The sequence below is a fragment of the Archocentrus centrarchus genome, chromosome 14, assembly GCF_007364275.1.
Source record: "Archocentrus centrarchus isolate MPI-CPG fArcCen1 chromosome 14, fArcCen1, whole genome shotgun sequence".
Taxonomy (NCBI): Eukaryota; Metazoa; Chordata; class Actinopteri; order Cichliformes; family Cichlidae; genus Archocentrus; species Archocentrus centrarchus.
The window spans coordinates 20,811,991-20,836,686 of record NC_044359.1 but is presented as its reverse complement, the minus strand read 5'-3'; the positions used below and the strand labels follow the sequence as shown (position 1 = coordinate 20,836,686).

At 41.2% G+C, this 24,696-nt stretch overlaps 1 long non-coding RNA gene across 1 annotated transcript; it reads left to right on the top strand.

Annotated features, from left to right (window-relative positions):
- Positions 1 to 1,022: 1,022 nt before the first annotated feature.
- LOC115792437 (uncharacterized) lies at positions 1,023 to 2,436 on the top strand. Its single transcript, XR_004021032.1, has 3 exons — positions 1,023 to 1,120; positions 1,405 to 1,514; positions 1,647 to 2,436. It is a non-coding gene; the product is annotated as an uncharacterized LOC115792437 (long non-coding RNA).
- The last annotated feature ends 22,260 nt before the right edge of the window (positions 2,437 to 24,696 follow it).

Sequence of the window (24,696 nt, the reverse complement as noted above, 5' to 3'; positions counted from 1 at the left end):
CCCTCCACCAGAAAGCTGTATTGCACGTCTCTGGTTACATAAATTAGAGGTAAAACTATTACAATACCCTTCTTATTTGCTCTTTCATCTTTAGATCACATAATTTTATATAAATAACTTTAGTTTGTATTTATTTGTTTGTTTTTAAGAAAAGGTAATGTAATACAATGAGATTTATTGTGGTACGACTGTAAGTCCTTTAAAATATATAAACTGCTCTGTGCCTGATCCTGATGAAGACAATTGTTGTGTTTCTAGAATTCATTGTTGTGTTTTTTTGTTTGTTTTTTTACTTGACAAACTGTGGCAAAAACCTGTTTCTCCTGTGATTGGCACAATTTTTTGTTTATATGTGTGTATATATAAATGTGTGTGTTGTTGTGTGTTGGGAAGGATAAACATGCCAGCAAACATCTTTGCATAAGCACTAGAGGGCATGGTGTACAAGTATATGTCTGTGTTATTGTTTTGTTAACAATCCTTCCCTGCGTCACTGGACCGGCGTGTTTTGTGCAGTTTGGAGTTTCCCAGCATCAGCAATAACACATGAACTACTGCCATATTCAGATGGGGGGGGGGGGCAGTGCGTGCACAGAGGTCAACCTTTACAGCAGGACCAGACAGAACTGTACTGCTTACTGTCTGTAATACAAACAGATTAGATAGTTTAAATGCAACATTTGCAGGGCTTGTTCTTTTGAAAGAATCCTTTGTGGTCTATATTAACTGTCCAGCCATAGGGGCATGTGTAACTACCAGATAAGTGCCCCCTTTTCTATCAGAGCAGGTTGAATACAAACTATTTTGTTTTGCATATTGACAGTTACAGTATGGTATTTAATATAATGCCTAAAACAAACTTCAGATTCTCAGGAGGCTGTTGACTAAGCTTAGTGAGCTGACAGTCCTGACCTTCAGCCCTCAGACTCCCATCACTCAGTGATGCTTGCTATTGTGATTTGGAAAGAGCACGATGGACTCCTCCCCCATGCTTGAAATGCAGTATAAATACAGCACCAGCGTGTCAGCGGCAGTGTCTGAAAGCTTATTGGTACCCAAACATGAAGGGACTGGGCTTGGTTCTCCATTGTGCTTCTCCTGATGCTCGCAGCTGGGGAGGGTAAGGGATCCACTTTGTCACAGTAAGAGATGAATGAAGCAAATCACGGTGTGGCATATGTTCAAACCACGGTGTAAACATACTAGGCCTGTTTTTGTTGCACTGAGGAGAAGTAAGACTAATATGAAATCATGCTACAGCTTCTTAACTGTTGAGTCGATACATTTTTAGCTGCTGTAAATATGGAAGGATTCATTGTCATTATAGTTTATGAAGATGTCAGTAAGTCAACATTCATCTTGGGTGCTGGAACGCGTAGGTAATTTTTAAATAATTACCTACAGGAACTGATCCAGAAACGCAGTATTGGACTTGTGGGTATAGGGGATCTGCAGGCGGTTCTGCTATGCTCAGGAATACATTGTTGGTCATCACGGCTGCCCTCGAGATACAGGTAGGCATGGAAAGATCATTATGTAGAACTTCCACAACATTATAATAATAGTACTCTTATTGCAGATGCAAACTTATATAAAATCATCTCTAATGGGAAGTTTAACTGAAGTTGTATTTTACTCATTTCCAGGTGCTGTGCTATGAGGGTACTAGCACAGCTCTACTTGTCTAATGCTGCCTGCAAGTTGCCGCATCATCAGCTCTGACATATCGAGTACAGGTAGCTGTCGTCCAGGTAACTCTCCTGGATGAACCGTCTTGACAACTTTACTTTCATTCGACCTCTCTTGGCCTCCGAACGCCCGTGGGATCTGACAATGAGTGCTTTTGAAGTGGATTTTTCTGTAATTAGACAAAGCTCATTTACAGCTGTTGGGTGTGTATCTTCTCTGTACCTCACACATTTTACAACAGCACTTTGTCAGCAGTTAATTCTATCTTTCTGGAATGCAGTGTTGCGAATAAATGCATTAAAATAAATACACTGACGTTTGGTTTGTTGCTGCTGTTGTTGTCTAGTTAGGATGCTCCCAGTCAGTCAAAGCATAATTTACATCTCAAAACTACCTAAAATACACAGGTAATTTCTATGTGCAACCCATTATCCAGCTTGGCTTGACCTTGGGGAGAGAACAGCACGGAAAGCAGTCTGAGTTGAGTTTGGCATGCTGTCGCCCTGTACCGACAGGAGACAATAATGGTCAAGTGACTGACCCAATAGCTGTGATGGATGGAATAGAGCTTTTGTGAATGAAGTGTTATGTCTCCTGTCTGTGTTTATGTTGTCTCACCATTCTGTCTGTCTGTCTGGACAATGTTGTCTGGAAAAAACAATGTCAGAATCCACCAGCCATGACTGCAAAGCAAATTCATTGTCATGTCGTGTCCCGTTCTCTGATTGTAAGGTCAGAAGTCTTTGCTGACGCGCTTCATGGTTTTATTGTCAATTTCATTTTAATAAAAAAAAAATCTAACTGTTGTCTGAATACAGCGCCTACCCATTAATGCGCAGCAAAAAGCCTGCCATCATACATATACAACACCGACAGCTAGTAATCAACTGATACAAACATTGTATTATCCATATGGTCGTGTTGTAGTGGATTCAGCTGAGCCAGGATCTGAAGGTGGTCAATAACTGGTTTGGGGTATTAGGTGTTAAAGGTATGGATGCTATTTGTAAACACGAGCCACTGTATTGTGCCCTGCATTGTCATCTGGGGTGAACGATTCAGACAGCACAGCGTGATTAAACTACAAAAGGGTACCCCCCCCCCTCCACACACACACACACAAACACCAGACCTGTTTACATGTCTGTCTGTCTTCACAAAGCTGACAGTAACAGCTTGAACAGAAAGTTGTGTTTCACAATGGACTGCTACAGAAAAAAGGTTTCAGGATGCTTTCTAAGAGCTGACAACCACATAATGATGTCAAACTAAAATTGCCCCCCCCCTGAGATTATACATTTAGAGGAAGTCACAGAGCTGATGTCTGATTTTAACAATACATATTCCAACAGTGTCTTTAAAGTTAATATGAGTTTGTTTTTAACAAAGTGAATACAAACTCTACTGGCCACTTTTGTCAGGTATGACTGTTCAACTCAGTGCATTTATTTAGACAGACATTAATGGCTGTATATTGAGTTATTTTGAGGGAAGAATAAATTTACGCTGTTATATAAGCTGCACACAGACTACTTTTCATTGTGTCAAAGTGTCATTTTGTCAGTGTTGTCCCATGAAAAGATAGACTTAAATATCTGCAGAAATGTGAGGGGTGTACTCACTTTTGTGATACACTGTAGCTCAAAACATCTCTAACTGGTTTCATGAACATGACATGAGGTCATTGTACTCAAATGGCCTCCACAGTCACCAGATCTCAATCCAGTAGATCACCTTTGGGACGTGCATGTCAATGCAACGTTCAGCCGACAAATCTGCAGCAACTGTGCGATGCTATCATGTCAATATGGACTGAAATTTCTGAGGAATGTTTCCAGCAGCTTGTTCAATCTATGCCACAAAAAGTTAAGACAGGAAGCAAGATGTACTTAATAAAGTAGCTATTAAGTGTATACAGAAGGGACCTCTACTGACCACACTTCCAATCTTATCTCCTTAGCTTTAACAGCAGACTCCTAAGTAGATTTTGGAAAGATGGTAAACGGACTGGTACTTAGAAAGTGCTTTTCTACTCTGAGTGCTCTTTTTAGTCTCATTCACCCAATCTCATACATTTATTTATCAAAGCACTTTTTTCTATATCTAAGCACCTTGCCTAACATTCACACTCCAATGGATGCATTGGGGGGAAACTTGAGGTTCAGTATTCTCCGACTTGCAGCCTGGAGCAGCCAAATCACGACCTGCTCTACCTCCTGAGGCCCATGGCTGGTCATTTTCCCAGTGACTGTAAATACCCTCTAGCCTAAAATGATAATTACAGAGAAAATTGTAAAATGTATTATTTGACTGACAAAACTTTACAAACTTCCAATATCTTACCTGGAGAAAAGAAAAATATCAAGAAACTGTATAAATCTGGAACATGACCACGCACTTACTGAAATTCAGGCTATCCCCCCTCCAATATGACTTACCAGAATCACTGCTTCATTAATGACTAAGGGTAAAGTGAAGTCTAATCAACATGCAGTGAAGAAGAAACTCACAGAAAGTAGGGAGCAGTCAGTGGGGGAATGCCTATCAGAGCGCTAGTAGACCAAAATTAAAAATGAACAATGGGAATACAGACATACAGTTATGTAAAAAAAAAAAAAAGTTTTCACAGGACTCTGTGCAGTCCTGTGAAATACTGAGTGCACCCCACGATTGCAGAACCACCTTTTGCAGCAAGTAATCATTTTCTGTTTGATATCAGTCTCTCACATCACTGTGGAAGAATTCTGGCCACTCTTCTTTACAGCATTGCTTTATTGTTTATGCACAGCTCTCTTAAGGTCCCACCACATCATTTCAGTAGGGTTCAGGTCTGGACCTGTTCAGCCATCCTGTAGTAGATTTGCTGCTGTGCTTGGGATAATTGGCATTGCAAAATAAGAGGTGTTCGTGCTGACATGCTGCATTTGGTTTTTCCAAACACGGTGCAGTCCATTATGGCCAAGCATCTCCATTTTGGTCTCGTCTGTCCAAAAGATATTGTTCCAAAAGTCCTGTGGTCTTTTTTCAGATGCAACGTTGCAAAGGTAAGCCATGATGCCATGTTCTTTTTAGAGAAGAAGCTTTCTCAGTGTCATGAACTTTAACATTTAACATGCTGAGATCTGTAGAGTCCGAAATGTAGCTCTTGAATTTTTTTTTTGCAGTTTCTCTGAGCATTTGCACAGTCTGACCTTGGGGTGAATCTGCTGGGACATCCACTCCTGGGAAGATTGTGTTAACACGCACCAGAATGCTCCAGAGCAGCAAACTTGTGAAAACCTCTGCTTTTATAGGGGTGCTCACAGTTGCTGATGATCAAGTGCACTTCATTAGCAGCACCTGGCTACTTGTTCCACTCTTTTTTTGTTTCATTCTTCTTGGAAGAAGTAAAACCTTTGACTGTTGCTGTTATTTACTTCTCCAGTTGCCATGATGCATCTTTTCAACATTTCAATAAGAAACCTTATGGGCGGACCACAATCAGTGTTAAATTCTTGTTGTTTAATTAAAGAACTTTTTCCAAAAAGGTAGACAGAAAAAAAAAAAACCTGTCCAGATTGAATAACCTCGTATGGTGATGTATAAGTAAATACTGAACCAACAAATCTGGAACAAGGTTTAATCAGTTAAAATGTTAAACATGGAAACATTCAGATATATCTTGTTGTTCAGAGGCATGAAATGTAAAACATTCCCTGACGGGGGGGGGGGGATATTGATCAGTTTTTCCATTAAACTGATTCTATGAAGGTTAAGGTACATGTAAAGCATCAACTGCAAAACTCAAAAAATGAACTAGTTTCATTACCATGTTTCATATCAGTGCAAATTCAACATTGAGGTGAATTTTAGTGCCAGAAAAAATTACACACCCTCGAGTTAATGCAATGTTGTGGTCCAAAGATATATTAAGACATTTACTTTTACCTAAAGTACAGCTTGTTCAATTGTATTTAGTTTCTATTACATACTGTAACTTCTAACAAATGAAAAGCAGTAATTTATGGCTGTGTCATTTTGTAACTCATTGCTAATGTTGCTCAAATCTTATATACAGGCTGTAGACACCAATAAGCTCACTTTTGTGATACACTGTATATATATATATATATATATATATTTTTTTTTTTTTAGAAAGCAGTCATCAGCAAAATGCACCTCAGTGAAAGCCAGCATCCTGACTCCTAAATAGGCATAAAGAGACTAGCTGAAACCAAACCAGGCAGTGTGGTGATTCTGATGGCACCCCCACTCTCAACAAAGTCACCAGAGTCCAAACATCACAACACAGGATGGTGATAAGAACCCAAGTGGCCAGAGCTCAGAGACCCCAAGTGGCTACAACCTACATCCAAGGCCAAGAAGTAGTGGACACCTGTGTGCCACGGCAGAAACATGAAGGAAGGTCTCCATCAGTGCCTGGGCCCTCACCAAGACCCAACAGAGCCGAGAGCACAACCCGGTCCCAGCCAGGCAGCACGGGCACCCAGAAAGAGGAGCCCAAAACACAGCACGAGCCGAGGGACACCGGACAGACCCAAAGTCCAGGAGGGACACCAGCCAGCTCAACCATGGTGCGTGCGCAAGCACTGCCCCACTGACACAGCACAGACTGAAGATGTTCCTGCTTACTAATTTATTAGTCGACTAAACAAAGAAGAAAAATTAGACTGAGAAACACTCAGATATCAAATTAGTTTTTATGCCCGTTTAATGGACAATGTTAAAAACTGTCTAAAGAAAGGCATGTGAAACCATTAATCACATTCTTCAATAATGAATCGCACTTTAATTCCCCTATTATCACCCACCTGACAAATCATGTATTTTCTCATTATGAGAGATAAATACAGCTTTTACAACAAGTGAAAATAACAATAAAATGAAAGTTATTTCACTTCAGCTTTTTAAACATGTTTGTGAGATGGGTAACGTTCAAATGAGCTAAAAAGTCTTTCGGGGGCGGGTTTGTTGTGCCCGGCACCACCGAAAGGCAAGTCTCCCTGTTCCTTCCCTAAATGCCCCTCTGAGGTTCCTTGGGGAGCTCCTCTGGGCCTGCCTTTGCCTCTGCTGGTCTGCAGAAGGCTGGGCCTTCCCCTGCTGCTGGGTCTAATCGTCGCTAACGACACTAGTTGGTACCAGACGTACTAGTCTAATTATTAGCCTAATTAAGGTTTTAATTGATGCCCGATGCCGTAAAAGTTTGTCCTAAATGTTATGCAGCCATCTGCCACCAGACGGAGCAGCTGCCCCGACTTCGTTATAGAAAAACGCTATAACTCTGTTAATCTTGGCCTGATACTTTTATTAGGTCTAATATTGTTAGTTATTTTTGAAGTTTCACAATGTAATCTGAAATGCACGTCTGGAAAAACACCCTTCCTTCTCTCCGTTTCCGGCTACTTCCTCAAAGTTTGCACAAAGAAGCGAAACAACTAGAGGGAGAAATGTGTTTGTACCTTAAAAACTGACCACGGCAAAGAGTGGGACCCCGGAGCGAAAATAATGCCAGCTATTTATGCTTCTGTCAATTTATAAATATATATAATTTTTTTTTTTTTTTTGGGGGGGGGGGGGGTTCTCATATTCAATGATGCGTGAACATCGTTTGCAGTAACGCACTTTCATATATTCAACATCATTTGATTTCAAGGCGTTTTTCTGTTTAGAGTGAAACATGCAGTGTTCATAATGCTCACAGTTAAGCAGCATTTAAAGTGCGATTCATTATTGAAGAATGTGATTAATATTTGAGAGTTTTTTTAGACCGTTTTTGACATTGTCCATTAAACGGTCAGGATGCTGGCTTTCACTGAGGTGCATTTTGCTGGTGACTGCTTTCTAAAAAAAAAAAAAAATTTTCTCTCTCTCATAATAATTCAAGTTCACCCCTTTTGATTTGGGAAAGATCACATGCATGTCCTCACATATGCATGGATATGAGCACGTATGCTAATGATGTATCAAAAGAATACCAGCTGATGGGTATCTCAGCCTGTAGCTGATTGCACATAGGCTATTTCACTTTCCTAAGACTGAAACCTTACATAAATACATTGTAATCATTATTGTCACGTGGTAACAACACATGGGAACGCACCATTTAAACTAGTTTGTGTAAAAAAGATTCGAACGTGCCGTGGAGCTCTTATGACGATGGATCTAATATCAAAGGCAGTCAAGGTTGGAGCTGTACTAGTGACTTTGTATCAGACACATTTTCACTCAGCTTGATTTGCGATTACATTTTCTACAAGACTTTAACTGAAAGAGAAAACAGAGGCTTAGATTGCTGCCATGTCCAAAAGAAGCAGCTTTCCAAGCAATGGTGAGGCTCCTCCTCACTGGAGCACACAGGAACAGCGTCCTCAGCTAAATGAAATTGGCCGCCTCCGGACGGAAAACCGCAACCTCCGAGAGAGCACTTACAAGAGAGGGGACGCATCTATGGGCTTCTAGCAGAAAGGAGAGATTGGTCCACTTGAGTGAAGTTGACTCCATCACAAAAGAAATGAAGCAACTTCAGGAAAGGAACCAAAAGCTGGAAGAGGAAAACAAAAGGATGAAGGAACAAAATGTGAATGTGGAAGAAAACATGGAACATAACAAAACTGAAAGAGGCGCTTGTCCAAAGCAGAAATCCAGAAAAGAAGGACAAGGAATTTCTGATTAAGAAACATGCGGAAGAAATGCATCAAATGCTAAAGCAGAACTTTGTGAAGCGCCAGCAGAAGCAACAAGTGGAGAAAAGAAATCCAGCAAAGAAGGACGAGGAATTTCTGAGTAAAAAACACGCAGAAGAAATGCATGAAATGCTAAAGCAGAACTTTTTGAAGCGCCAGCATAAGCAAGAAGTGAAGAAAAGAAATCAAGAAATCAAGCAGAAGCAAGAAGTGGAGGATTATGAGGAACTGGTGAGGAAGCACCAAGAACTGGAGGCCAAACATGCAGAAATCCAGGAGAAAAACATGGAATGGGAGGAAAAATATGGGCAACTTGAAACAGAGCATAAGGAACTGGAGAGAGCAGAAAAGCAGCATTGCAGGAGGAGACCAAAGAGAACAGGCAGAAATACAGCAAGCTTGAAGAAAAATTCCAGGCAGTGGTTGAAGAGTTCAACAAATTCAGGGAGAAATGTCAAAAAATTGAGGAGGAAAATGGGAAATTTGTGCTAGAAGTGGCAAATTTGGAGGAGAAGAACAGAGAGCTTGAGGAGCAACGAAAGAAAAAGAAAAAACGCTCCAAATTCTTCTGGTCCAAGTCAGGCGATGCAGAGGCCGAGAAAAAGGCCAAGAAAGCTAAAGAAAAAGTGGATCAGGAAGAAGAAGAACCAGACAAGAAGAAAAGAGGTGGCTGGCGCTGGTTCACCAGATATAAGAAACGTGGAAGTGTGGAAGAAGCTGCTGGTGGTTCTGCTCAGGCTGGAGGACAATAGTTTCCACCACGATCCTCCCTCCACCTCCACCTTCACGCCTCCTTTCCTCTACCCCTTTCCTTTCTTCTCTCTCCTCTCTGATCCCGCTCCCTTCCTCTTTCTTTCTCTCTTCTCTTCTCTCCTCGCTCTCCTACATTGCCTCCAACTGGATATCATCAACCATTCAATAAATAAACTAAGCATCAAAAAAAAAAATCACAATGTTTCTGAATGCGTCTTCTTTTCTGCAGAACTGCAACTGTAGAGCCTGTTTGTCTATAAACTAGAAACCAGTATTAGTGTTAGGACTGGGTAGTATTATTAATAATCTCTTGTAATCTGGTAAAACAGCAAGTGTACTTTGAGGGTGTAGGGCTGTTAAAAAGGAAGACACCCTTTTGGGAATTATGAGGATGACGCAGCACTTCTGACCTTCCAGCTGCCTGTAGAAAAGATATCAGTGATAAAATTACTTTGGATGATAAATGATTTGTCACAAGAATAAAAATGTACACATCAAGCAAAAATAAGAGTCTGCCTTTCACAGTGTGCTTCTATGGATAAAGCAATCTTCATTTCAATGGTCTTAGATCACTTTAATGAAACTGCCATAGAAGTGGAGCTTCTGTTTAAGCTCCATAAAACACACAAACATGGTTCACACAGATGTCAGGTGCATCAAAATGGCACCTCCTCTGTCCTTGGCATGTTTCTACTCATTATTTATGATTTCTCACTCCAAAATCTTTTTTTTTTTAAAGGGCCTCAGAAAAAAAATATTGACAGGTACTCTGGTCATGTAGCTGGAAGAGATATGAAAGTGAAATAGCTAATGTGCAATCAGCTACAGGCTGAGATACCCGTCACCTGCTATTCTTTTGATACATCATTAGCATACGTGCTCATATCTATGGACATGGTTCTATGTTCTATGCATATGTGAGGACATGCATGTGATCTTTCCCGAATCAAAAGGGGTGAACTTGAATCATTATGAGAGAGAGAAAAAAGATATACAGTGTATCACAAAAGTGAGTACACCCCTCACACTTCTGCAGATATTTAAGTCTATCTTTTCATGGGACAACACTGACAAAATGACACTTTGACACAATGAAAAGTAGTCTGTGTGCAGCTTATATAACAGTGTAAATTTATTCTTCCCTCAAAATAACTCAATATACAGCCATTAATGTCTAAAGCAGCAGCAACAAAAGTGAGTACACCCCTAAATGTCCAAATTGAGCACTGCTTGTCATTCCCCTCCAAAATGTCATGTGACTCGTTAGTGTTACTCAGGTGTGCATAGGGAGCAGGTGTGTTCAGTTTTGTAGTACAGCTCTCACACTCTCATACTGGTCACTGAAAGTTCCAACATGGCAGAGAGCTCTCTGAGGACCTTAAAAGACAAATTGTTGCGCTACATGAAGATTGCCAACACCCTGAAACTGAGCTGCAGCACAGTGGCCAAGATCATCCAGCATTTTAAAAGAGCAGGGTCCACTCAGAACAGACCTGGCGTTGGTCGTCCAAAGAAGCTGAGTGCACGTGCTCAGCGTCACGTCCAAACGCTGTCTCTGAAAGATAGACGCAGGAGTGCTGTCGGCATTGCTGCAGAGATTGAAGAGGTGGGGGGGTCAGCCTGTCAGTGCTCAGACCATATGCTGCACACTACATCAAATTGGTCTGCATGGCTGTCACCCAGAAGGAAGCCTCTTCTGAAGTTTGTACACAAGACAGCCCGCAAACAGTTTGCTGAAGACATGTCAACAAAGGACATGGATTACTGGCAGAGGTGGGAAGTAACGAAGTACAATACTTCGTTACTGTACTTAAGTAGATTTTTCAGGTATCTGTACTTTACTTAAGTATTTATTTTTCTGACTACTTTTTACTTTTACTCCCTACATTTTACACAAGTATCGGTACTTTCTACTTCTTACATTTTCAAACAGACTCGTTACTTTTAACACGTCAGAGAGAAGTTTGCATTTCCGGTCAGTGCGCCGTCAAACATCAAACGATCTGAGCCTAAATGGAGGAATAATAACACACAAGAGACAATCGTACTGGTGTATCCTGCATCATCGGGGCTTATCTCGTACAAAGGGATTAAATACGCAAAACCCATATAATTAATGTATCATTTATAGCGCTATAATCAGGGGTTACAGCGGGCCGGACCGAGTCCGTAAGTTGCGCTGCGGCACATAAACAGCTTAGCTAGCGCTACTGAAGAGGAGCGAGCACGAAGGGAGTAACGTGTGGCAGGTAAATGCAACGTTTCTAAATGCTCAACAATATCAGCAAACACACAAAGTGTGTGCAGTTTGTTACACAGCTAGCTAAAAGAAGAGCTGCTGTATTTCGGGAGAGCAAAGAGAGAGAAGTTCACTCAGAGATGGAGAAAGAGGACAGGAGAGGAAGAAGAGAGGTTAGAATTAAAGGTAAGGACTGGAAAATAAACTGAAGTATGCTGACGTTGTGTAATTCAAATATTCTACGAAAATACTGCAGTTTAGGTTAGCTTGTTGTACTGTATTTACAGTAAAGCTCTGTGTTGGACTGGAGCACAGTGTTTGTGTTCATGGTCAGAGTTACAGGTTACATCAGTGCAGCAGAGATGAGTTTGAATCAAAGCTGCTGATGCTGAGATTCATTCACTGAATCCAACATTTCTACAGCCTGTATGCTGTCAGTGTAGGGGATGGAGATCAGCTCAGAGAGCTGTGAAATACTGGGTTACATCTTTGTGAGTTCACTTCATCCACACAGAGCAGTAAACCTCAGAGCAGCAGCAGCAGGTCAGCTGATCACAGCCTGCACACCAACATCATTTACTGCAGCTCACAATAGAAAGCTGTGATTCTTCTCCCCATGCAGAGCCACTACAGCTGATCTTAGGGTTCCTCCACCTTCTGAATCCCACTGTAACCCTGAGTATCCTCATGTTGGTGTTTAGGTGGAGGCACAGTCACCCTCTACTATGGAGGACACAGAGAACAGAGCTGTGTTTAAATTCCCTTTCACAGTTTGTGTCCTACATAACAGATTCAAGCTGAGTGCATTCATTAGGATTAAAATTTAGATTGGAATAACGTTTGTATTCTCATGTAATATTATTTTCTATTATTACAATAAATATAATGAGGTTCGGTTAGTTTTACAAATAGCTTGTAGAAACATCCTCCAAAGAACTACTTTTACTTTCTTACTTTGAGTACATTTCAGAGCCTGTACTTTTTTACTTTACTTAAGTAGAGAAGTTGAACCAGTACTTCGACTTTTACTAAAGTATTTTTTAACATAAGTACTTGTACTTCTACTTAAGTACAGAATGTCAGTACTTTTGCCACCTCTGATTACTGGAACCATGTGGTCTGATGAGACCAAGATTAATTTGTTTGGTTCAGATGGTCTCAAGCATGTGTGGCGGCGATCAGGTGAGGAGTACAAAGATAAGTGTGTCGTGCCTACAGTCAAGCATGGTGGTGAGATGCCATGGTCTGGAGCTGCATGAGTGCAGCAGGTGTTGGGGAGTTACATTTCACTGAGGGACACATGAACTCCAGTATGTACTGTGAAATAATGAAGCAGAGCATGATCCCCTCCTCTGGAAACTGGGTCGCAGGGCAGTGTTCCAGCATGATAATGACCCCAAACACACCTCTAAGACAACCACTGCTTTATTGAAGAGGCTGAGGGTAAAGGTGATGGACTGGCCAAGCATGTCTCCAGACCTAAACCCAATGGAACATCTTTGGGCATCCTCAAGCGGAAGGTGGAGGAGCGCAAAGTCTCGAATATCCGCCAGCTCCGTGATGTCCTCATGGAGGAGTGGAAAAGCATTCCAGTGGCAACCTGTGAAGCTCTGGTAACCTCCATGCCCAGGAGAGTTAAGGCAGTTCTGGAAAATAATGGTGGCCACACAAAAATAGACACTTCAGGAACTTTCACTAAGGGGTGTACTCACTTTTGTTGCTGCTGGTTTAGACATTAATGGCTGTATATTGAGTTATTTTGAGGGAAGAATAAATTTACGCTGTTATATAAGCTGCACACAGACTACTTTTCATTGTGTCAAAGTGTCATTTTGTCAGTGTTGTCCCATGAAAAGATAGACTTAAATATCTGCAGAAATGTGAGGGGTGTACTCACTTTTGTGATACACTGTAGCAAAACATCTCTAACTGGTTTCATGAACATGACATGAGGTCATTGTACTCAAATGGCCTCCACAGTCACCAGATCTCAATCCAGTAGATCACCTTTGGGACGTGCATGTCAATGCAACGTTCAGCCGACAAATCTGCAGCAACTGTGCGATGCTATCATGTCAATATGGACTGAAATTTCTGAGGAATGTTTCCAGCAGCTTGTTCAATCTATGCCACAAAAAGTTAAGACAGGAAGCAAGATGTACTTAATAAAGTAGCTATTAAGTGTATACAGAAGGGACCTCTACTACCCACACTTCCAATCTTATCTCCTTAGCTTTAACAGCAGACTCCTAAGTAGATTTTGGAAAGATGGTAAACGGACTGGTACTTAGAAAGTGCTTTTCTACTCTGAGTGCTCTTTTTAGTCTCATTCACCCAATCTCATACATTTATTTATCAAAGCACTTTTTTCTATATCTAAGCACCTTGCCTAACATTCACACTCCAATGGATGCATTGGGGGGCAACTTGAGGTTCAGTATTCTCCGACTTGCAGCCTGGAGCAGCCAAATCACGACCTGCTCTACCTCCTGAGGCCCATGGCTGGTCATTTTCCCAGTGACTGTAAATACCCTCTAGCCTAAAATGATAATTACAGAGAAAATTGTAAAATGTATTATTTGACTGACAAAACTTTACAAACTTCCAATATCTTACCTGGAGAAAAGAAAAATATCAAGAAACTGTATAAATCTGGAACATGACCACGCCACTTACTGAAATTCAGGCTATCCCCCCTCCAATATGACTTACCAGAATCACTGCTTCATTAATGACTAAGGGTAAAGTGAAGTCTAATCAACATGCAGTGAAGAAGAAACTCACAGAAAGTAGGGAGCAGTCAGTGGGGGAATGCCTATCAGAGCGCTAGTAGACCAAAATTAAAAATGAACAATGGGAATACAGACATACAGTTATGAAAAAAAAAAAGAAAGTTTTCACAGGACTCTGTGCAGTCCTGTGAAATACTGAGTGCACCCCATGATTGCAGAACCACCTTTTGCAGCAAGTAATCATTTTCTGTTTGATATCAGTCTCTCACATCACTGTGGAAGAATTCTGGCCACTCTTCTTTACAGCATTGCTTTATTGTTTATGCACAGCTCTCTTAAGGTCCCACCACATCATTTCAGTAGGGTTCAGGTCTGGACCTGTTCAGCCATCCTGTAGTAGATTTGCTGCTGTGCTTGGGATAATTGGCATTGCAAAATAAGAGGTGTTCGTGCTGACATGCTGCATTTGGTTTTTCCAAACACGGTGCAGTCCATTATGGCCAAGCATCTCCATTTTGGTCTCGTCTGTCCAAAAGATATTGTTCCAAAAGTCCTGTGGTCTTTTTTTCAGATGCAACGTTGCAAAGGTAAGCCATGATGCCATGTTCTTTTTAGAGAAGAAGCTTTCTCAGTGTCATGAACTTTAACATTTAACATGCTGAGATCTGTAGAGTCCGAAATGTAGCTCTTGAATTTTTTTTTTGCAGTTTCTCTGAGCATTTGCACAGTCTGACCTTGGGGTGAATCTGCTGGGACATCCACTCCTGGGAAGATTGTGTTAACACGCACCAGAATGCTCCAGAGCAGCAAACTTGTGAAAACCTCTGCTTTTATAGGGGTGCTCACAGTTGCTGATGATCAAGTGCACTTCATTAGCAGCACCTGGCTACTGTTCCACTTTTTTTGTTTCATTCTTCTTGGAAGAAGTAAAACCTTTGACTGTTGCTGTTATTTACTTCTCCAGTTACCATGATGCATCTTTTCAACATTTCAATAAGAAACCTTATGGGCGGACCACAATCAGTGTTCAATTCTTGTTGTTTAATTAAAGAACTTTTTCCAAAAGGTAGACAGAAAAAAAAAAAAAACCTGTCCAGATTGAATAACCTCGTATGGTGATGTATAAGTAAATACTGAACCAACAAATCTGGAACAAGGTTTAATCAGTTAAAATGTTAAACATGGAAACATTCAGATATATCTTGTTGTTCAGAGGCATGAAATGTAAAACATTCCCTGAGGGGGGGGGGGGGGGTATTGATCAGTTTTTCCATTAAACTGATTCTATGAAGGTTAAGGTACATGTAAAGCATCAACTGCAAAACTCAAAAATGAACTAGTTTCATTACCATGTTTCATATCAGTGCAAATTCAACATTGAGGTGAATTTTAGTGCCAGAAAAAATTACACACCCCTCGAGTTAATGCAATGTTGTGGTCCAAAGATATATTTAAGACATTTACTTTTACCTAAAGTACAGCTTGTTCAATTGTATTTAGTTTCTATTACATACTGTAACTTCTAACAAATGAAAAGCAGTAATTTATGGCTGTGTCATTTTGTAACTCATTGCTAATGTTGCTCAAATCTTATATACAGGCTGTAGACACCAATAAGCTCACTTTTGTGATACACTGATATATATATATATATATATATATATTTTTTTTTTTTTTAGAAAGCAGTCATCAGCAAAATGCACCTCAGTGAAAGCCAGCATCCTGACTCCTAAATAGGCATAAAGAGACTAGCTGAAACCAAACCAGGCAGTGTGGTGATTGATGGCACCCCCACTCTCAACAAAGTCACCAGAGTCCAAACATCACAACACAGGATGGTGATAAGAACCCAAGTGGCCAGAGCTCAGAGACCCCAAGTGGCTACAACCTACATCCAAGGCCAAGAAGTAGTGGACACCTGTGTGCCACGGCAGAAACATGAAGGAAGGTCTCCATCAGTGCCTGGGCCCTCACCAAGACCCAACAGAGACCGAGAGCACAACCCGGTCCCAGCCAGGCAGCCCGGGCACCCAGAAAGAGGAGCCCAAAACACAGCACGAGCCGAGGGACACCGGACAGACCCAAAGTCCAGGAGGGACACCAGCCAGCTCAACCATGGTGCGTGCGCAAGCACTGCCCCACTGACACAGCACAGACTGAAGATGTTCCTGCTGACTAATTTATTAGTCGACTAAACAAAGAAGAAAAATTAGACTGAGAAACACTCAGATATCAAATTAGTTTTTATGCCCGTTTAATGGACAATGTTAAAAACTGTCTAAAGAAAGGCATGTGAAACCATTAATCACATTCTTCAATAATGAATCGCACTTTAATTCCCCTATTCTCACCCACCCGACAAATCATGTATTTTCTCATTATGAGAGATAAATACAGCTTTTACAACAAGTGAAAATAACAATAAAATGAAAGTTATTTCACTTCAGCTTTTTAAACATGTTTGTGAGATGGGTAACGTTCAAATGAGCTAAAAAGTCTTTCGGGGGCGGGTTTGTTGTGCCCGGCACCACCGAAAGGCAAGTCTCCCTGTTCCTTCCCTAAATGCCCCTCTGAGGTTCCTTGGGGAGCTCCTCTGGGCCTGCCTTTGCCTCTGCTGGTCTGGGGGGGGGGTTCTCATATTCAATGATGCGTGAACATCGTTTGCAGTAACGCACTTTCATATATCAACATCATTTGATTTCAAGGCGTTTTTTCTGTTTAGAGTGAAACATGCAGTGTTCATAATGCTCACAGTTAAGCAGCATTTAAAGTGCGATTCATTATTGAAGAATGTGATTAATATTTGAGAGTTTTTTAGACCGTTTTTGACATTGTCCATTAAACGGTCAGGATGCTGGCTTTCACTGAGGTGCATTTTGCTGGTGACTGCTTTCTAAAAAAAAAAAAAAATTTTCCTCTCTCATAATAATTCAAGTTCACCCCTTTTGATTTGGGAAAGATCACATGCATGTCCTCACATATGCATGGATATGAGCACGTATGCTAATGATGTATCAAAAGAATACCAGCTGATGGGTATCTCAGCCTGTAGCTGATTGCACATAGGCTATTTCACTTTCCTAAGACTGAAACCTTACATCAATACATTGTAATCATTATTGTCACGTGGTAACAACACATGGGAACGCACCATTTAAACTAGTTTGTGTAAAAAAGATTCGAACGTTCCGTGGAGCTTATGACGATGGATCTAATATCAAAGGCAGTCAAGGTTGGAGCTGTACTAGTGACTTGTATCAGACACATTTTCACTCAGCTTGATTTGCGATTACATTTTCTACAAGATTTAACTGAAAGAGAAAACAGAGGCTTAGATTGCTGCCATGTCCAAAGAAGCAGCTTTCCAAGCAATGGTGAGGCTCCTCCTCACTGGAGCACACAGGAACAGCGTCCTCAGCTAAATGAAATTGGCCGCCTCCGGACGGAAAACCGCAACCTCCGAGAGAGCACTTACAAGCTGAGGGGACGCATCTATGGGCTTCTAGCAGAAAGGAGAGATTGGTCCACTTGATGAAGTTGACTCCATCACAAAAGAAATGAAGCAACTTCAGGAAAGGAACCAAAAGCTGGAAGAGGAAAACAAAAGGATGAAGGAACAAAATGTGAATGTGGAAGAAACATGGAACATACAAAACTGAAAGAGGCGCTTGTCCAAAGCAGAAATCCAGAAAAGAAGGACAAGGAATTTCTGATTAGAAACATGCGGAAGAAATGCATCAAATGCTAAAGCAGAACTTTGTGAAGCGCCAGCAGAAGCAACAAGTGGAGAAAAGAAATCCAGCAAAGAAGGACGAGGAATTTCTGAGTAAAAACACGCAGAAGAAATGCATGAAATGCTAAAGCAGAACTTTTGAAGCGCCAGCATAAGCAAGAAGTGAAGAAAAGAAATCAAGAAATCAAGCAGAAGCAAGAAGTGGAGGATTATGAGGAACTGGTGAGGAAGCACCAAGAACTGGAGGCCAAACATGCAGAAATCCAGGAGAAAAACATGGAATGGGAGGAAAAATATGGGCAACTTGAAACAGAGCATAAGGAACTGGAGAGCAGAAAAGCAGCATTGCAGGAGGAGACCAAAGAGAACAGGCAGAAATACAGCAAGCTTGAAGAAAATTCCAGGCAGTGGTTGAAGAGTTCAACAAATTCAGGGAGAAATGTCAAAAATTGAGGAGGAAAATGGGAAATTTGTGCTAGAAGTGGCAAATTTGGAGGAGAAGAACAGAGAGCTGAGGAGCAACGAAAGAAAAAGAAAAAACGCTCCAAATTCTTCTGGTCCAAGTCAGGCGATGCAGAGGCCGAGAAAAAGGCCAAGAAAGCTAAAGAAAAAGTGGATCAGGAAGAAGAAGAACCAGACAAGAAGAAAAGAGGTGGCTGGCGCTGGTTCACCAGATATAAGAAACGTGGAAGTGTGGAAGAAGCTGCTGGTGGTTCTGCTCAGGCTGGAGGACATAGTTTCCACCACGATCCTCCCTCCACCTCCACCTTCACGCCTCCTTTCCTCTACCCCTTTCCTTTCTTCTCTCTCCCTCTCTGATCCCGCTCCCTTTCCTCTTCTTTCTCTTCTCTTCTCTCCTGCTCTCCTACATTGCCTCCAACTGGATATCATCAACCATTCAATAAATAAACTAAGCATCAAAAAAAAATCACAATGTTTCTGAATGCGTCTTCTTTTCTGCAGAACTGCAACTGTAGAGCCTGTTTGTCTATAAACTGGAAACCAGTATTAGTGTTAGGACTGGGTAGTAATATAATAATCTCTTGTAATCTGGTAAAACAGCAAGTGTACTTTGGGGTGTAGGGCTGTTAAAAAGGAAGACACCCTTTTGGGAATTATGAGGATGACGCAGCACTTCTGACCTTCCAGCTGCCTGTAGAAAAGATATCAGTGATAAAATTACTTTGGATGATAAATGATTTGTCACAAGAATAAAAATGTACACATCAGCAAAAATAAGAGTCTGCCTTTCACAGTGTGCTTCTATGGATAAAGCAATCTTCATTTCAATGGCCTTAGATCACTTTAATGAAACTGCCATAGAAGTGGAGCTTCTGTTTAAGCTCCATAAAACACACAAACATGGTTCACACAGATGTCAGGTGCATCAAAATGGCACCTCCTCTGTCCTTGGCATTGTTTCTACTCATTATTTATGATTTCTCACTCCAAAATCTTTTTTTTTTAAAGGGCCTCAGAAAAAAAATTGACAGGTACCTGGTCATGTAGCTGGAAGAGATATGAAAGTGAAATAGCTATGTGCAATCAGCTACAGGCTGAGATACCCGTCACCTGCTATTCTTTTGATACATCATTAGCATACGTGCTCATATCTATGGACATGGTTCTATGTTCTATGCATATGTGAGGACATGCATGTGATCTTTCCCGAATCAAAAGGGGTGAACTTGAATCATTATGAGAGAGAGAAAAAAGATATACAGTGTATCACAAAAGTGAGTACACCCCTCACTTCTGCAGATATTTAAGTCTATCTTTTCATGGGACAACACTGACAAAATGACACTTTGACACAATGAAAAGTAGTCTGTGTGCAGCTTATATAACAGTGTAAATTTATTCTTCCTCAAAATAACTCAATATACAGCCATTAATGTCTAAAGCAGCAGCAACAAAAGTGAGTACACCCCTAAATGTCCAAATTGAGCACTGCTTGTCATTTCCCCTCCAAAATGTCATGTGACTCGTTAGTGTTACTCAGGTGTGCATAGGGAGCAGGTGTGTTCAGTTTTGTAGTACAGCTCTCACACTCTCTCATACTGGTCACTGAAAGTTCCAACATGGCAGAGAGCTCTCTGAGGACCTTAAAAGACAAATTGTTGCGCTACATGAAGATTGCCAACACCTGAAACTGAGCTGCAGCACAGTGGCCAAGATCATCCAGCATTTTAAAAGAGCAGGGTCCACTCAGAACAGACCTGGCGTTGGTCGTCCAAAGAAGCTGAGTGCACGTGCTCAGCGTCACGTCCAAACGCTGTCTCTGAAAGATAGACGCAGGAGTGCTGTCGGCATTGCTGCAGAGATTGAAGAGGGGGGGGGTCAGCCTGTCAGTGCTCAGACCATATGCTGCACACTACATCAAATTGGTCTGCATGGCTGTCACCCCAGAAGGAAGCCTCTTCTGAAGTTTGTACACAAGACAGCCCGCAAACAGTTTGCTGAAGACATGTCAACAAAGGACATGGATTACTGGCAGAGGTGGGAAGTAACGAAGTACAAATACTTCGTTACTGTACTTAAGTAGATTTTTCAGGTATCTGTACTTTACTTAAGTATTTATTTTTCTGACTACTTTTTACTTTTACTCCCTACATTTTTACACAAGTATCTGTACTTTCTACTTCTTACATTTCAAACAGACTCGTTACTTTTAACACGTCAGAGAGAAGTTTGCATTTCCGGTCAGTGCGCCGTCAAACATCAAACGATCTGAGCCTAAATGGAGGAATAATAACACACAAGAGACAATCGTACTGGTGTATCCTGCATCATCGGGGCTTATCTCGTACAAAGGGATTAAATACGCAAACCCATATAATTAATGTATCATTTATAGCGCTATAATCAGGGGTTACAGCGGGCCGGACCGAGTCCGTAAGTTGCGCTGCGGCACATAAACAGCTTAGCTAGCGCTACTGAAGAGGAGCGAGCACGAAGGGAGTAACGTGTGGCAGGTAAATGCAACGTTTCTAAATGCTCAACAAATATCAGCAAACACACAAAGTGTGTGCAGTTTGTTACACAGCTAGCTAAAAGAAGAGCTGCTGTATTTCAGGGAGAGCAAAGAGAGAGAAGTTCACTCAGAGATGGAGAAAGAGGAAAGAGGAGAAGAGAGAGGAAGAAGAGAGGTTAGAATTAAAGGTAAGGACTGGAAAATAAACTGAAGTATGCTGACGTTGTGTAATTCAATATTCTACGAAAATACTGCAGTTTAGGTTAGCTTGTTGTACTGTATTTACAGTAAAGCTCTGTGTTGGACTGGAGCACAGTTTGTGTTCATGGTCAGAGTTACAGGTTACATCAGTGCAGCAGAGATGAGTTTGAATCAAAGCTGCTGATGCTGAGATTCATTCACTGAATCCAACATTTCTACAGCCTGTATGCTGTCAGTGTAGGGGATGGAGATCAGCTCAGAGAGCTGTGAAATACTGGGTTACATCTTTGTGAGTTCACTTCATCCACACAGAGCAGTAAACCTCAGAGCAGCAGCAGCAGGTCAGCTGATCACAGCCTGCACACCAACATCATTTACTGCAGCTCACAATAGAAAGCTGTGATTCTTCTCCCCATGCAGAGCCACTACAGCTGATCTTAGGGTTCCTCCACCTTCTGAATCCCACTGTAACCCCTGAGTATCCTCATGTTGGTGTTTAGGTGGAGGCACAGTCACCCTCTACTATGGAGGACACAGAGAACAGAGCTGTGTTTAAATTCCCTTTCACAGTTTGTGTCCTACATAACAGATTCAAGCTGAGTGCATTCATTAGGATTAAAATTTAGATTGGAATAACGTTTGTATTTCATGTAATATTATTTTCTATTATTACAATAATATATAATGAGGTTCGGTTAGTTTTACACAAATAGCTTGTAGAAACATCCTCCAAAGAACTACTTTTACTTTCTTACTTTGAGTACATTTCAGAGCCTGTACTTTTTTACTTTTACTTAAGTAGAGAAGTTGAACCAGTACTTCGACTTTTACTAAAGTTTTTTAACATAAGTACTTGTACTTCTACTTAAGTACAGAATGTCAGTACTTTTGCCACCTCTGATTACTGGAACCATGTGGTCTGATGAGACCAAGATTAATTTGTTTGGTTCAGATGGTCTCAAGCATGTGTGGCGGCGATCAGGTGAGGAGTACAAAGATAAGTGTGTCGTGCCTACAGTCAAGCATGGTGGTGAGAATGCCATGGTCTGGAGCTGCATGAGTGCAGCAGGTGTTGGGGAGTTACATTTCACTGAGGGACACATGAACTCCAGTATGTACTGTGAAATAATGAAGCAGAGCATGATCCCCTCCTTCTGGAAACTGGGTCGCAGGGCAGTGTTCCAGCATGATAATGATCCCAAACACACCTCTAAGACAACCACTGCTTTATTGAAGAGGCTGAGGGTAAAGGTGATGGACTGGCCAAGCATGTCTCCAGACCTAAACCCAATGGAACATCTTTGGGGCATCCTCAAGCGGAAGGTGGAGGAGCGCAAAGTCTCGAATATCCGCCAGCTCCGTGATGTCCTCGTGGAGGAGTGGAAAAGCATTCCATTGGCAACCTGTGAAGCTCTGGTAACCTCCATGCCCAGGAGAGTTAAGGCAGTTCTGGAAAAGAATGGTGGCCACACAAAAAATAGACACTTCAGGAACTTTCACTAAGGGGTGTACTCACTTTTGTTGCTGCTGGTTTAGACATTAATGGCTGTATATTGAGTTATTTTGAGGGAAGAATAAATTTACGCTGTTATATAAGCTGCACACAGACTACTTTTCATTGTGTCAAAGTGTCATTTTGTCAGTGTTGTCCCATGAAAAGATAGACTTAAATATCTGCAGAAATGTGAGGGGTGTACTCACTTTTGTGATACACTGTAGCACAAAACATCTCTAACTGGTTTCATGAACATGACATGAGGTCATTGTACTCAAATGGCCTCCACAGTCACCAGATCTCAATCCAGTAGATCACCTTTGGGATGTGCATGTCAATGCAACGTTCAGCCGACAAATCTGCAGCAACTGTGCGATGCTATCATGTCAATATGGACTGAAATTTCTGAGGAATGTTTCCAGCAGCTTGTTCAATCTATGCCACAAAAAGTTAAGACAGGAAGCAAGATGTACTTAATAAAGTAGCTATTAAGTGTATACAGAAGGGACCTCTACTACCCACACTTCCAATCTTATCTCCTTAGCTTTAACAGCAGACTCCTAAGTAGATTTTGGAAAGATGGTAAACGGACTGGTACTTAGAAAGTGCTTTTCTACTCTGAGTGCTCTTTTTAGTCTCATTCACCCAATCTCATACATTTATTTATCAAAGCACTTTTTTCTATATCTAAGCACCTTGCCTAACATTCACACTCCAATGGATGCATTGGGGGGCAACTTGAGGTTCAGTATTCTCCGACTTGCAGCCTGGAGCAGCCAAATCACGACCTGCTCTACCTCCTGAGGCCCATGGCTGGTCATTTTCCCAGTGACTGTAAATACCCTCTAGCCTAAAATGATAATTACAGAGAAAATTGTAAAATGTATTATTTGACTGACAAAACTTTACAAACTTCCAATATCTTACCTGGAGAAAAGAAAAATATCAAGAAACTGTATAAATCTGGAACATGACCACGCCACTTACTGAAATTCAGGCTATCCCCCCTCCAATATGACTTACCAGAATCACTGCTTCATTAATGACTAAGGGTAAAGTGAAGTCTAATCAACATGCAGTGAAGAAGAAACTCACAGAAAGTAGGGAGCAGTCAGTGGGGGAATGCCTATCAGAGCGCTAGTAGACCAAAATTAAAAATGAACAATGGGAATACAGACATACAGTTATGTAAAAAAAAAAAGAAAGTTTTCACAGGACTCTGTGAGTCCTGTGAAATACTGAGTGCACCCCATGATTGCAGAACCACCTTTTGCAGCAAGTAATCATTTTCTGTTTGATATCAGTCTCTCACATCACTGTGGAAGAATTCTGGCCACTCTTCTTTACAGCATTGCTTTATTGTTTATGCACAGCTCTCTTAAGGTCCCACCACATCATTTCAGTAGGGTTCAGGTCTGGACCTGTTCAGCCATCCTGTAGTAGATTTGCTGCTGTGCTTGGGATAATTGGCATTGCAAAATAAGAGGTGTTCGTGCTGACATGCTGCATTTGGTTTTTCCAAACACGGTGCAGTCCATTATGGCCAAGCATCTCCATTTTGGTCTCGTCTGTCCAAAAGATATTGTTCCAAAAGTCCTGTGGTCTTTTTTTCAGATGCAACGTTGCAAAGGTAAGCCATGATGCCATGTTCTTTTTAGAGAAGAAGCTTTCTCAGTGTCATGAACTTTAACATTTAACATGCTGAGATCTGTAGAGTCCGAAATGTAGCTCTTGAATTTTTTTTTTGCAGTTTCTCTGAGCATTTGCACAGTCTGACCTTGGGGTGAATCTGCTGGGACATCCACTCCTGGGAAGATTGTGTTAACACGCACCAGAATGCTCCAGAGCAGCAAACTTGTGAAAACCTCTGCTTTTATAGGGGTGCTCACAGTTGCTGATGATCAAGTGCACTTCATTAGCAGCACCTGGCTACTTGTTCCACTCTTTTTTGTTTCATTCTTCTTGGAAGAAAAAACCTTTGACTGTTGCTGTTATTTACTTCTCCAGTTACCATGATGCATCTTTTCAACATTTCCAATAAGAAACCTTATGGGCGGACCACAATCAGGTTCAATTCTTGTTGTTTAATTAAAGAACTTTTTCCAAAAGGTAGACAGAAAAAAAAAAAAAACCTGTCCAGATTGAATAACCTCGTATGGTGATGTATAAGTAAATACTGAACCAACAAATCTGGAAC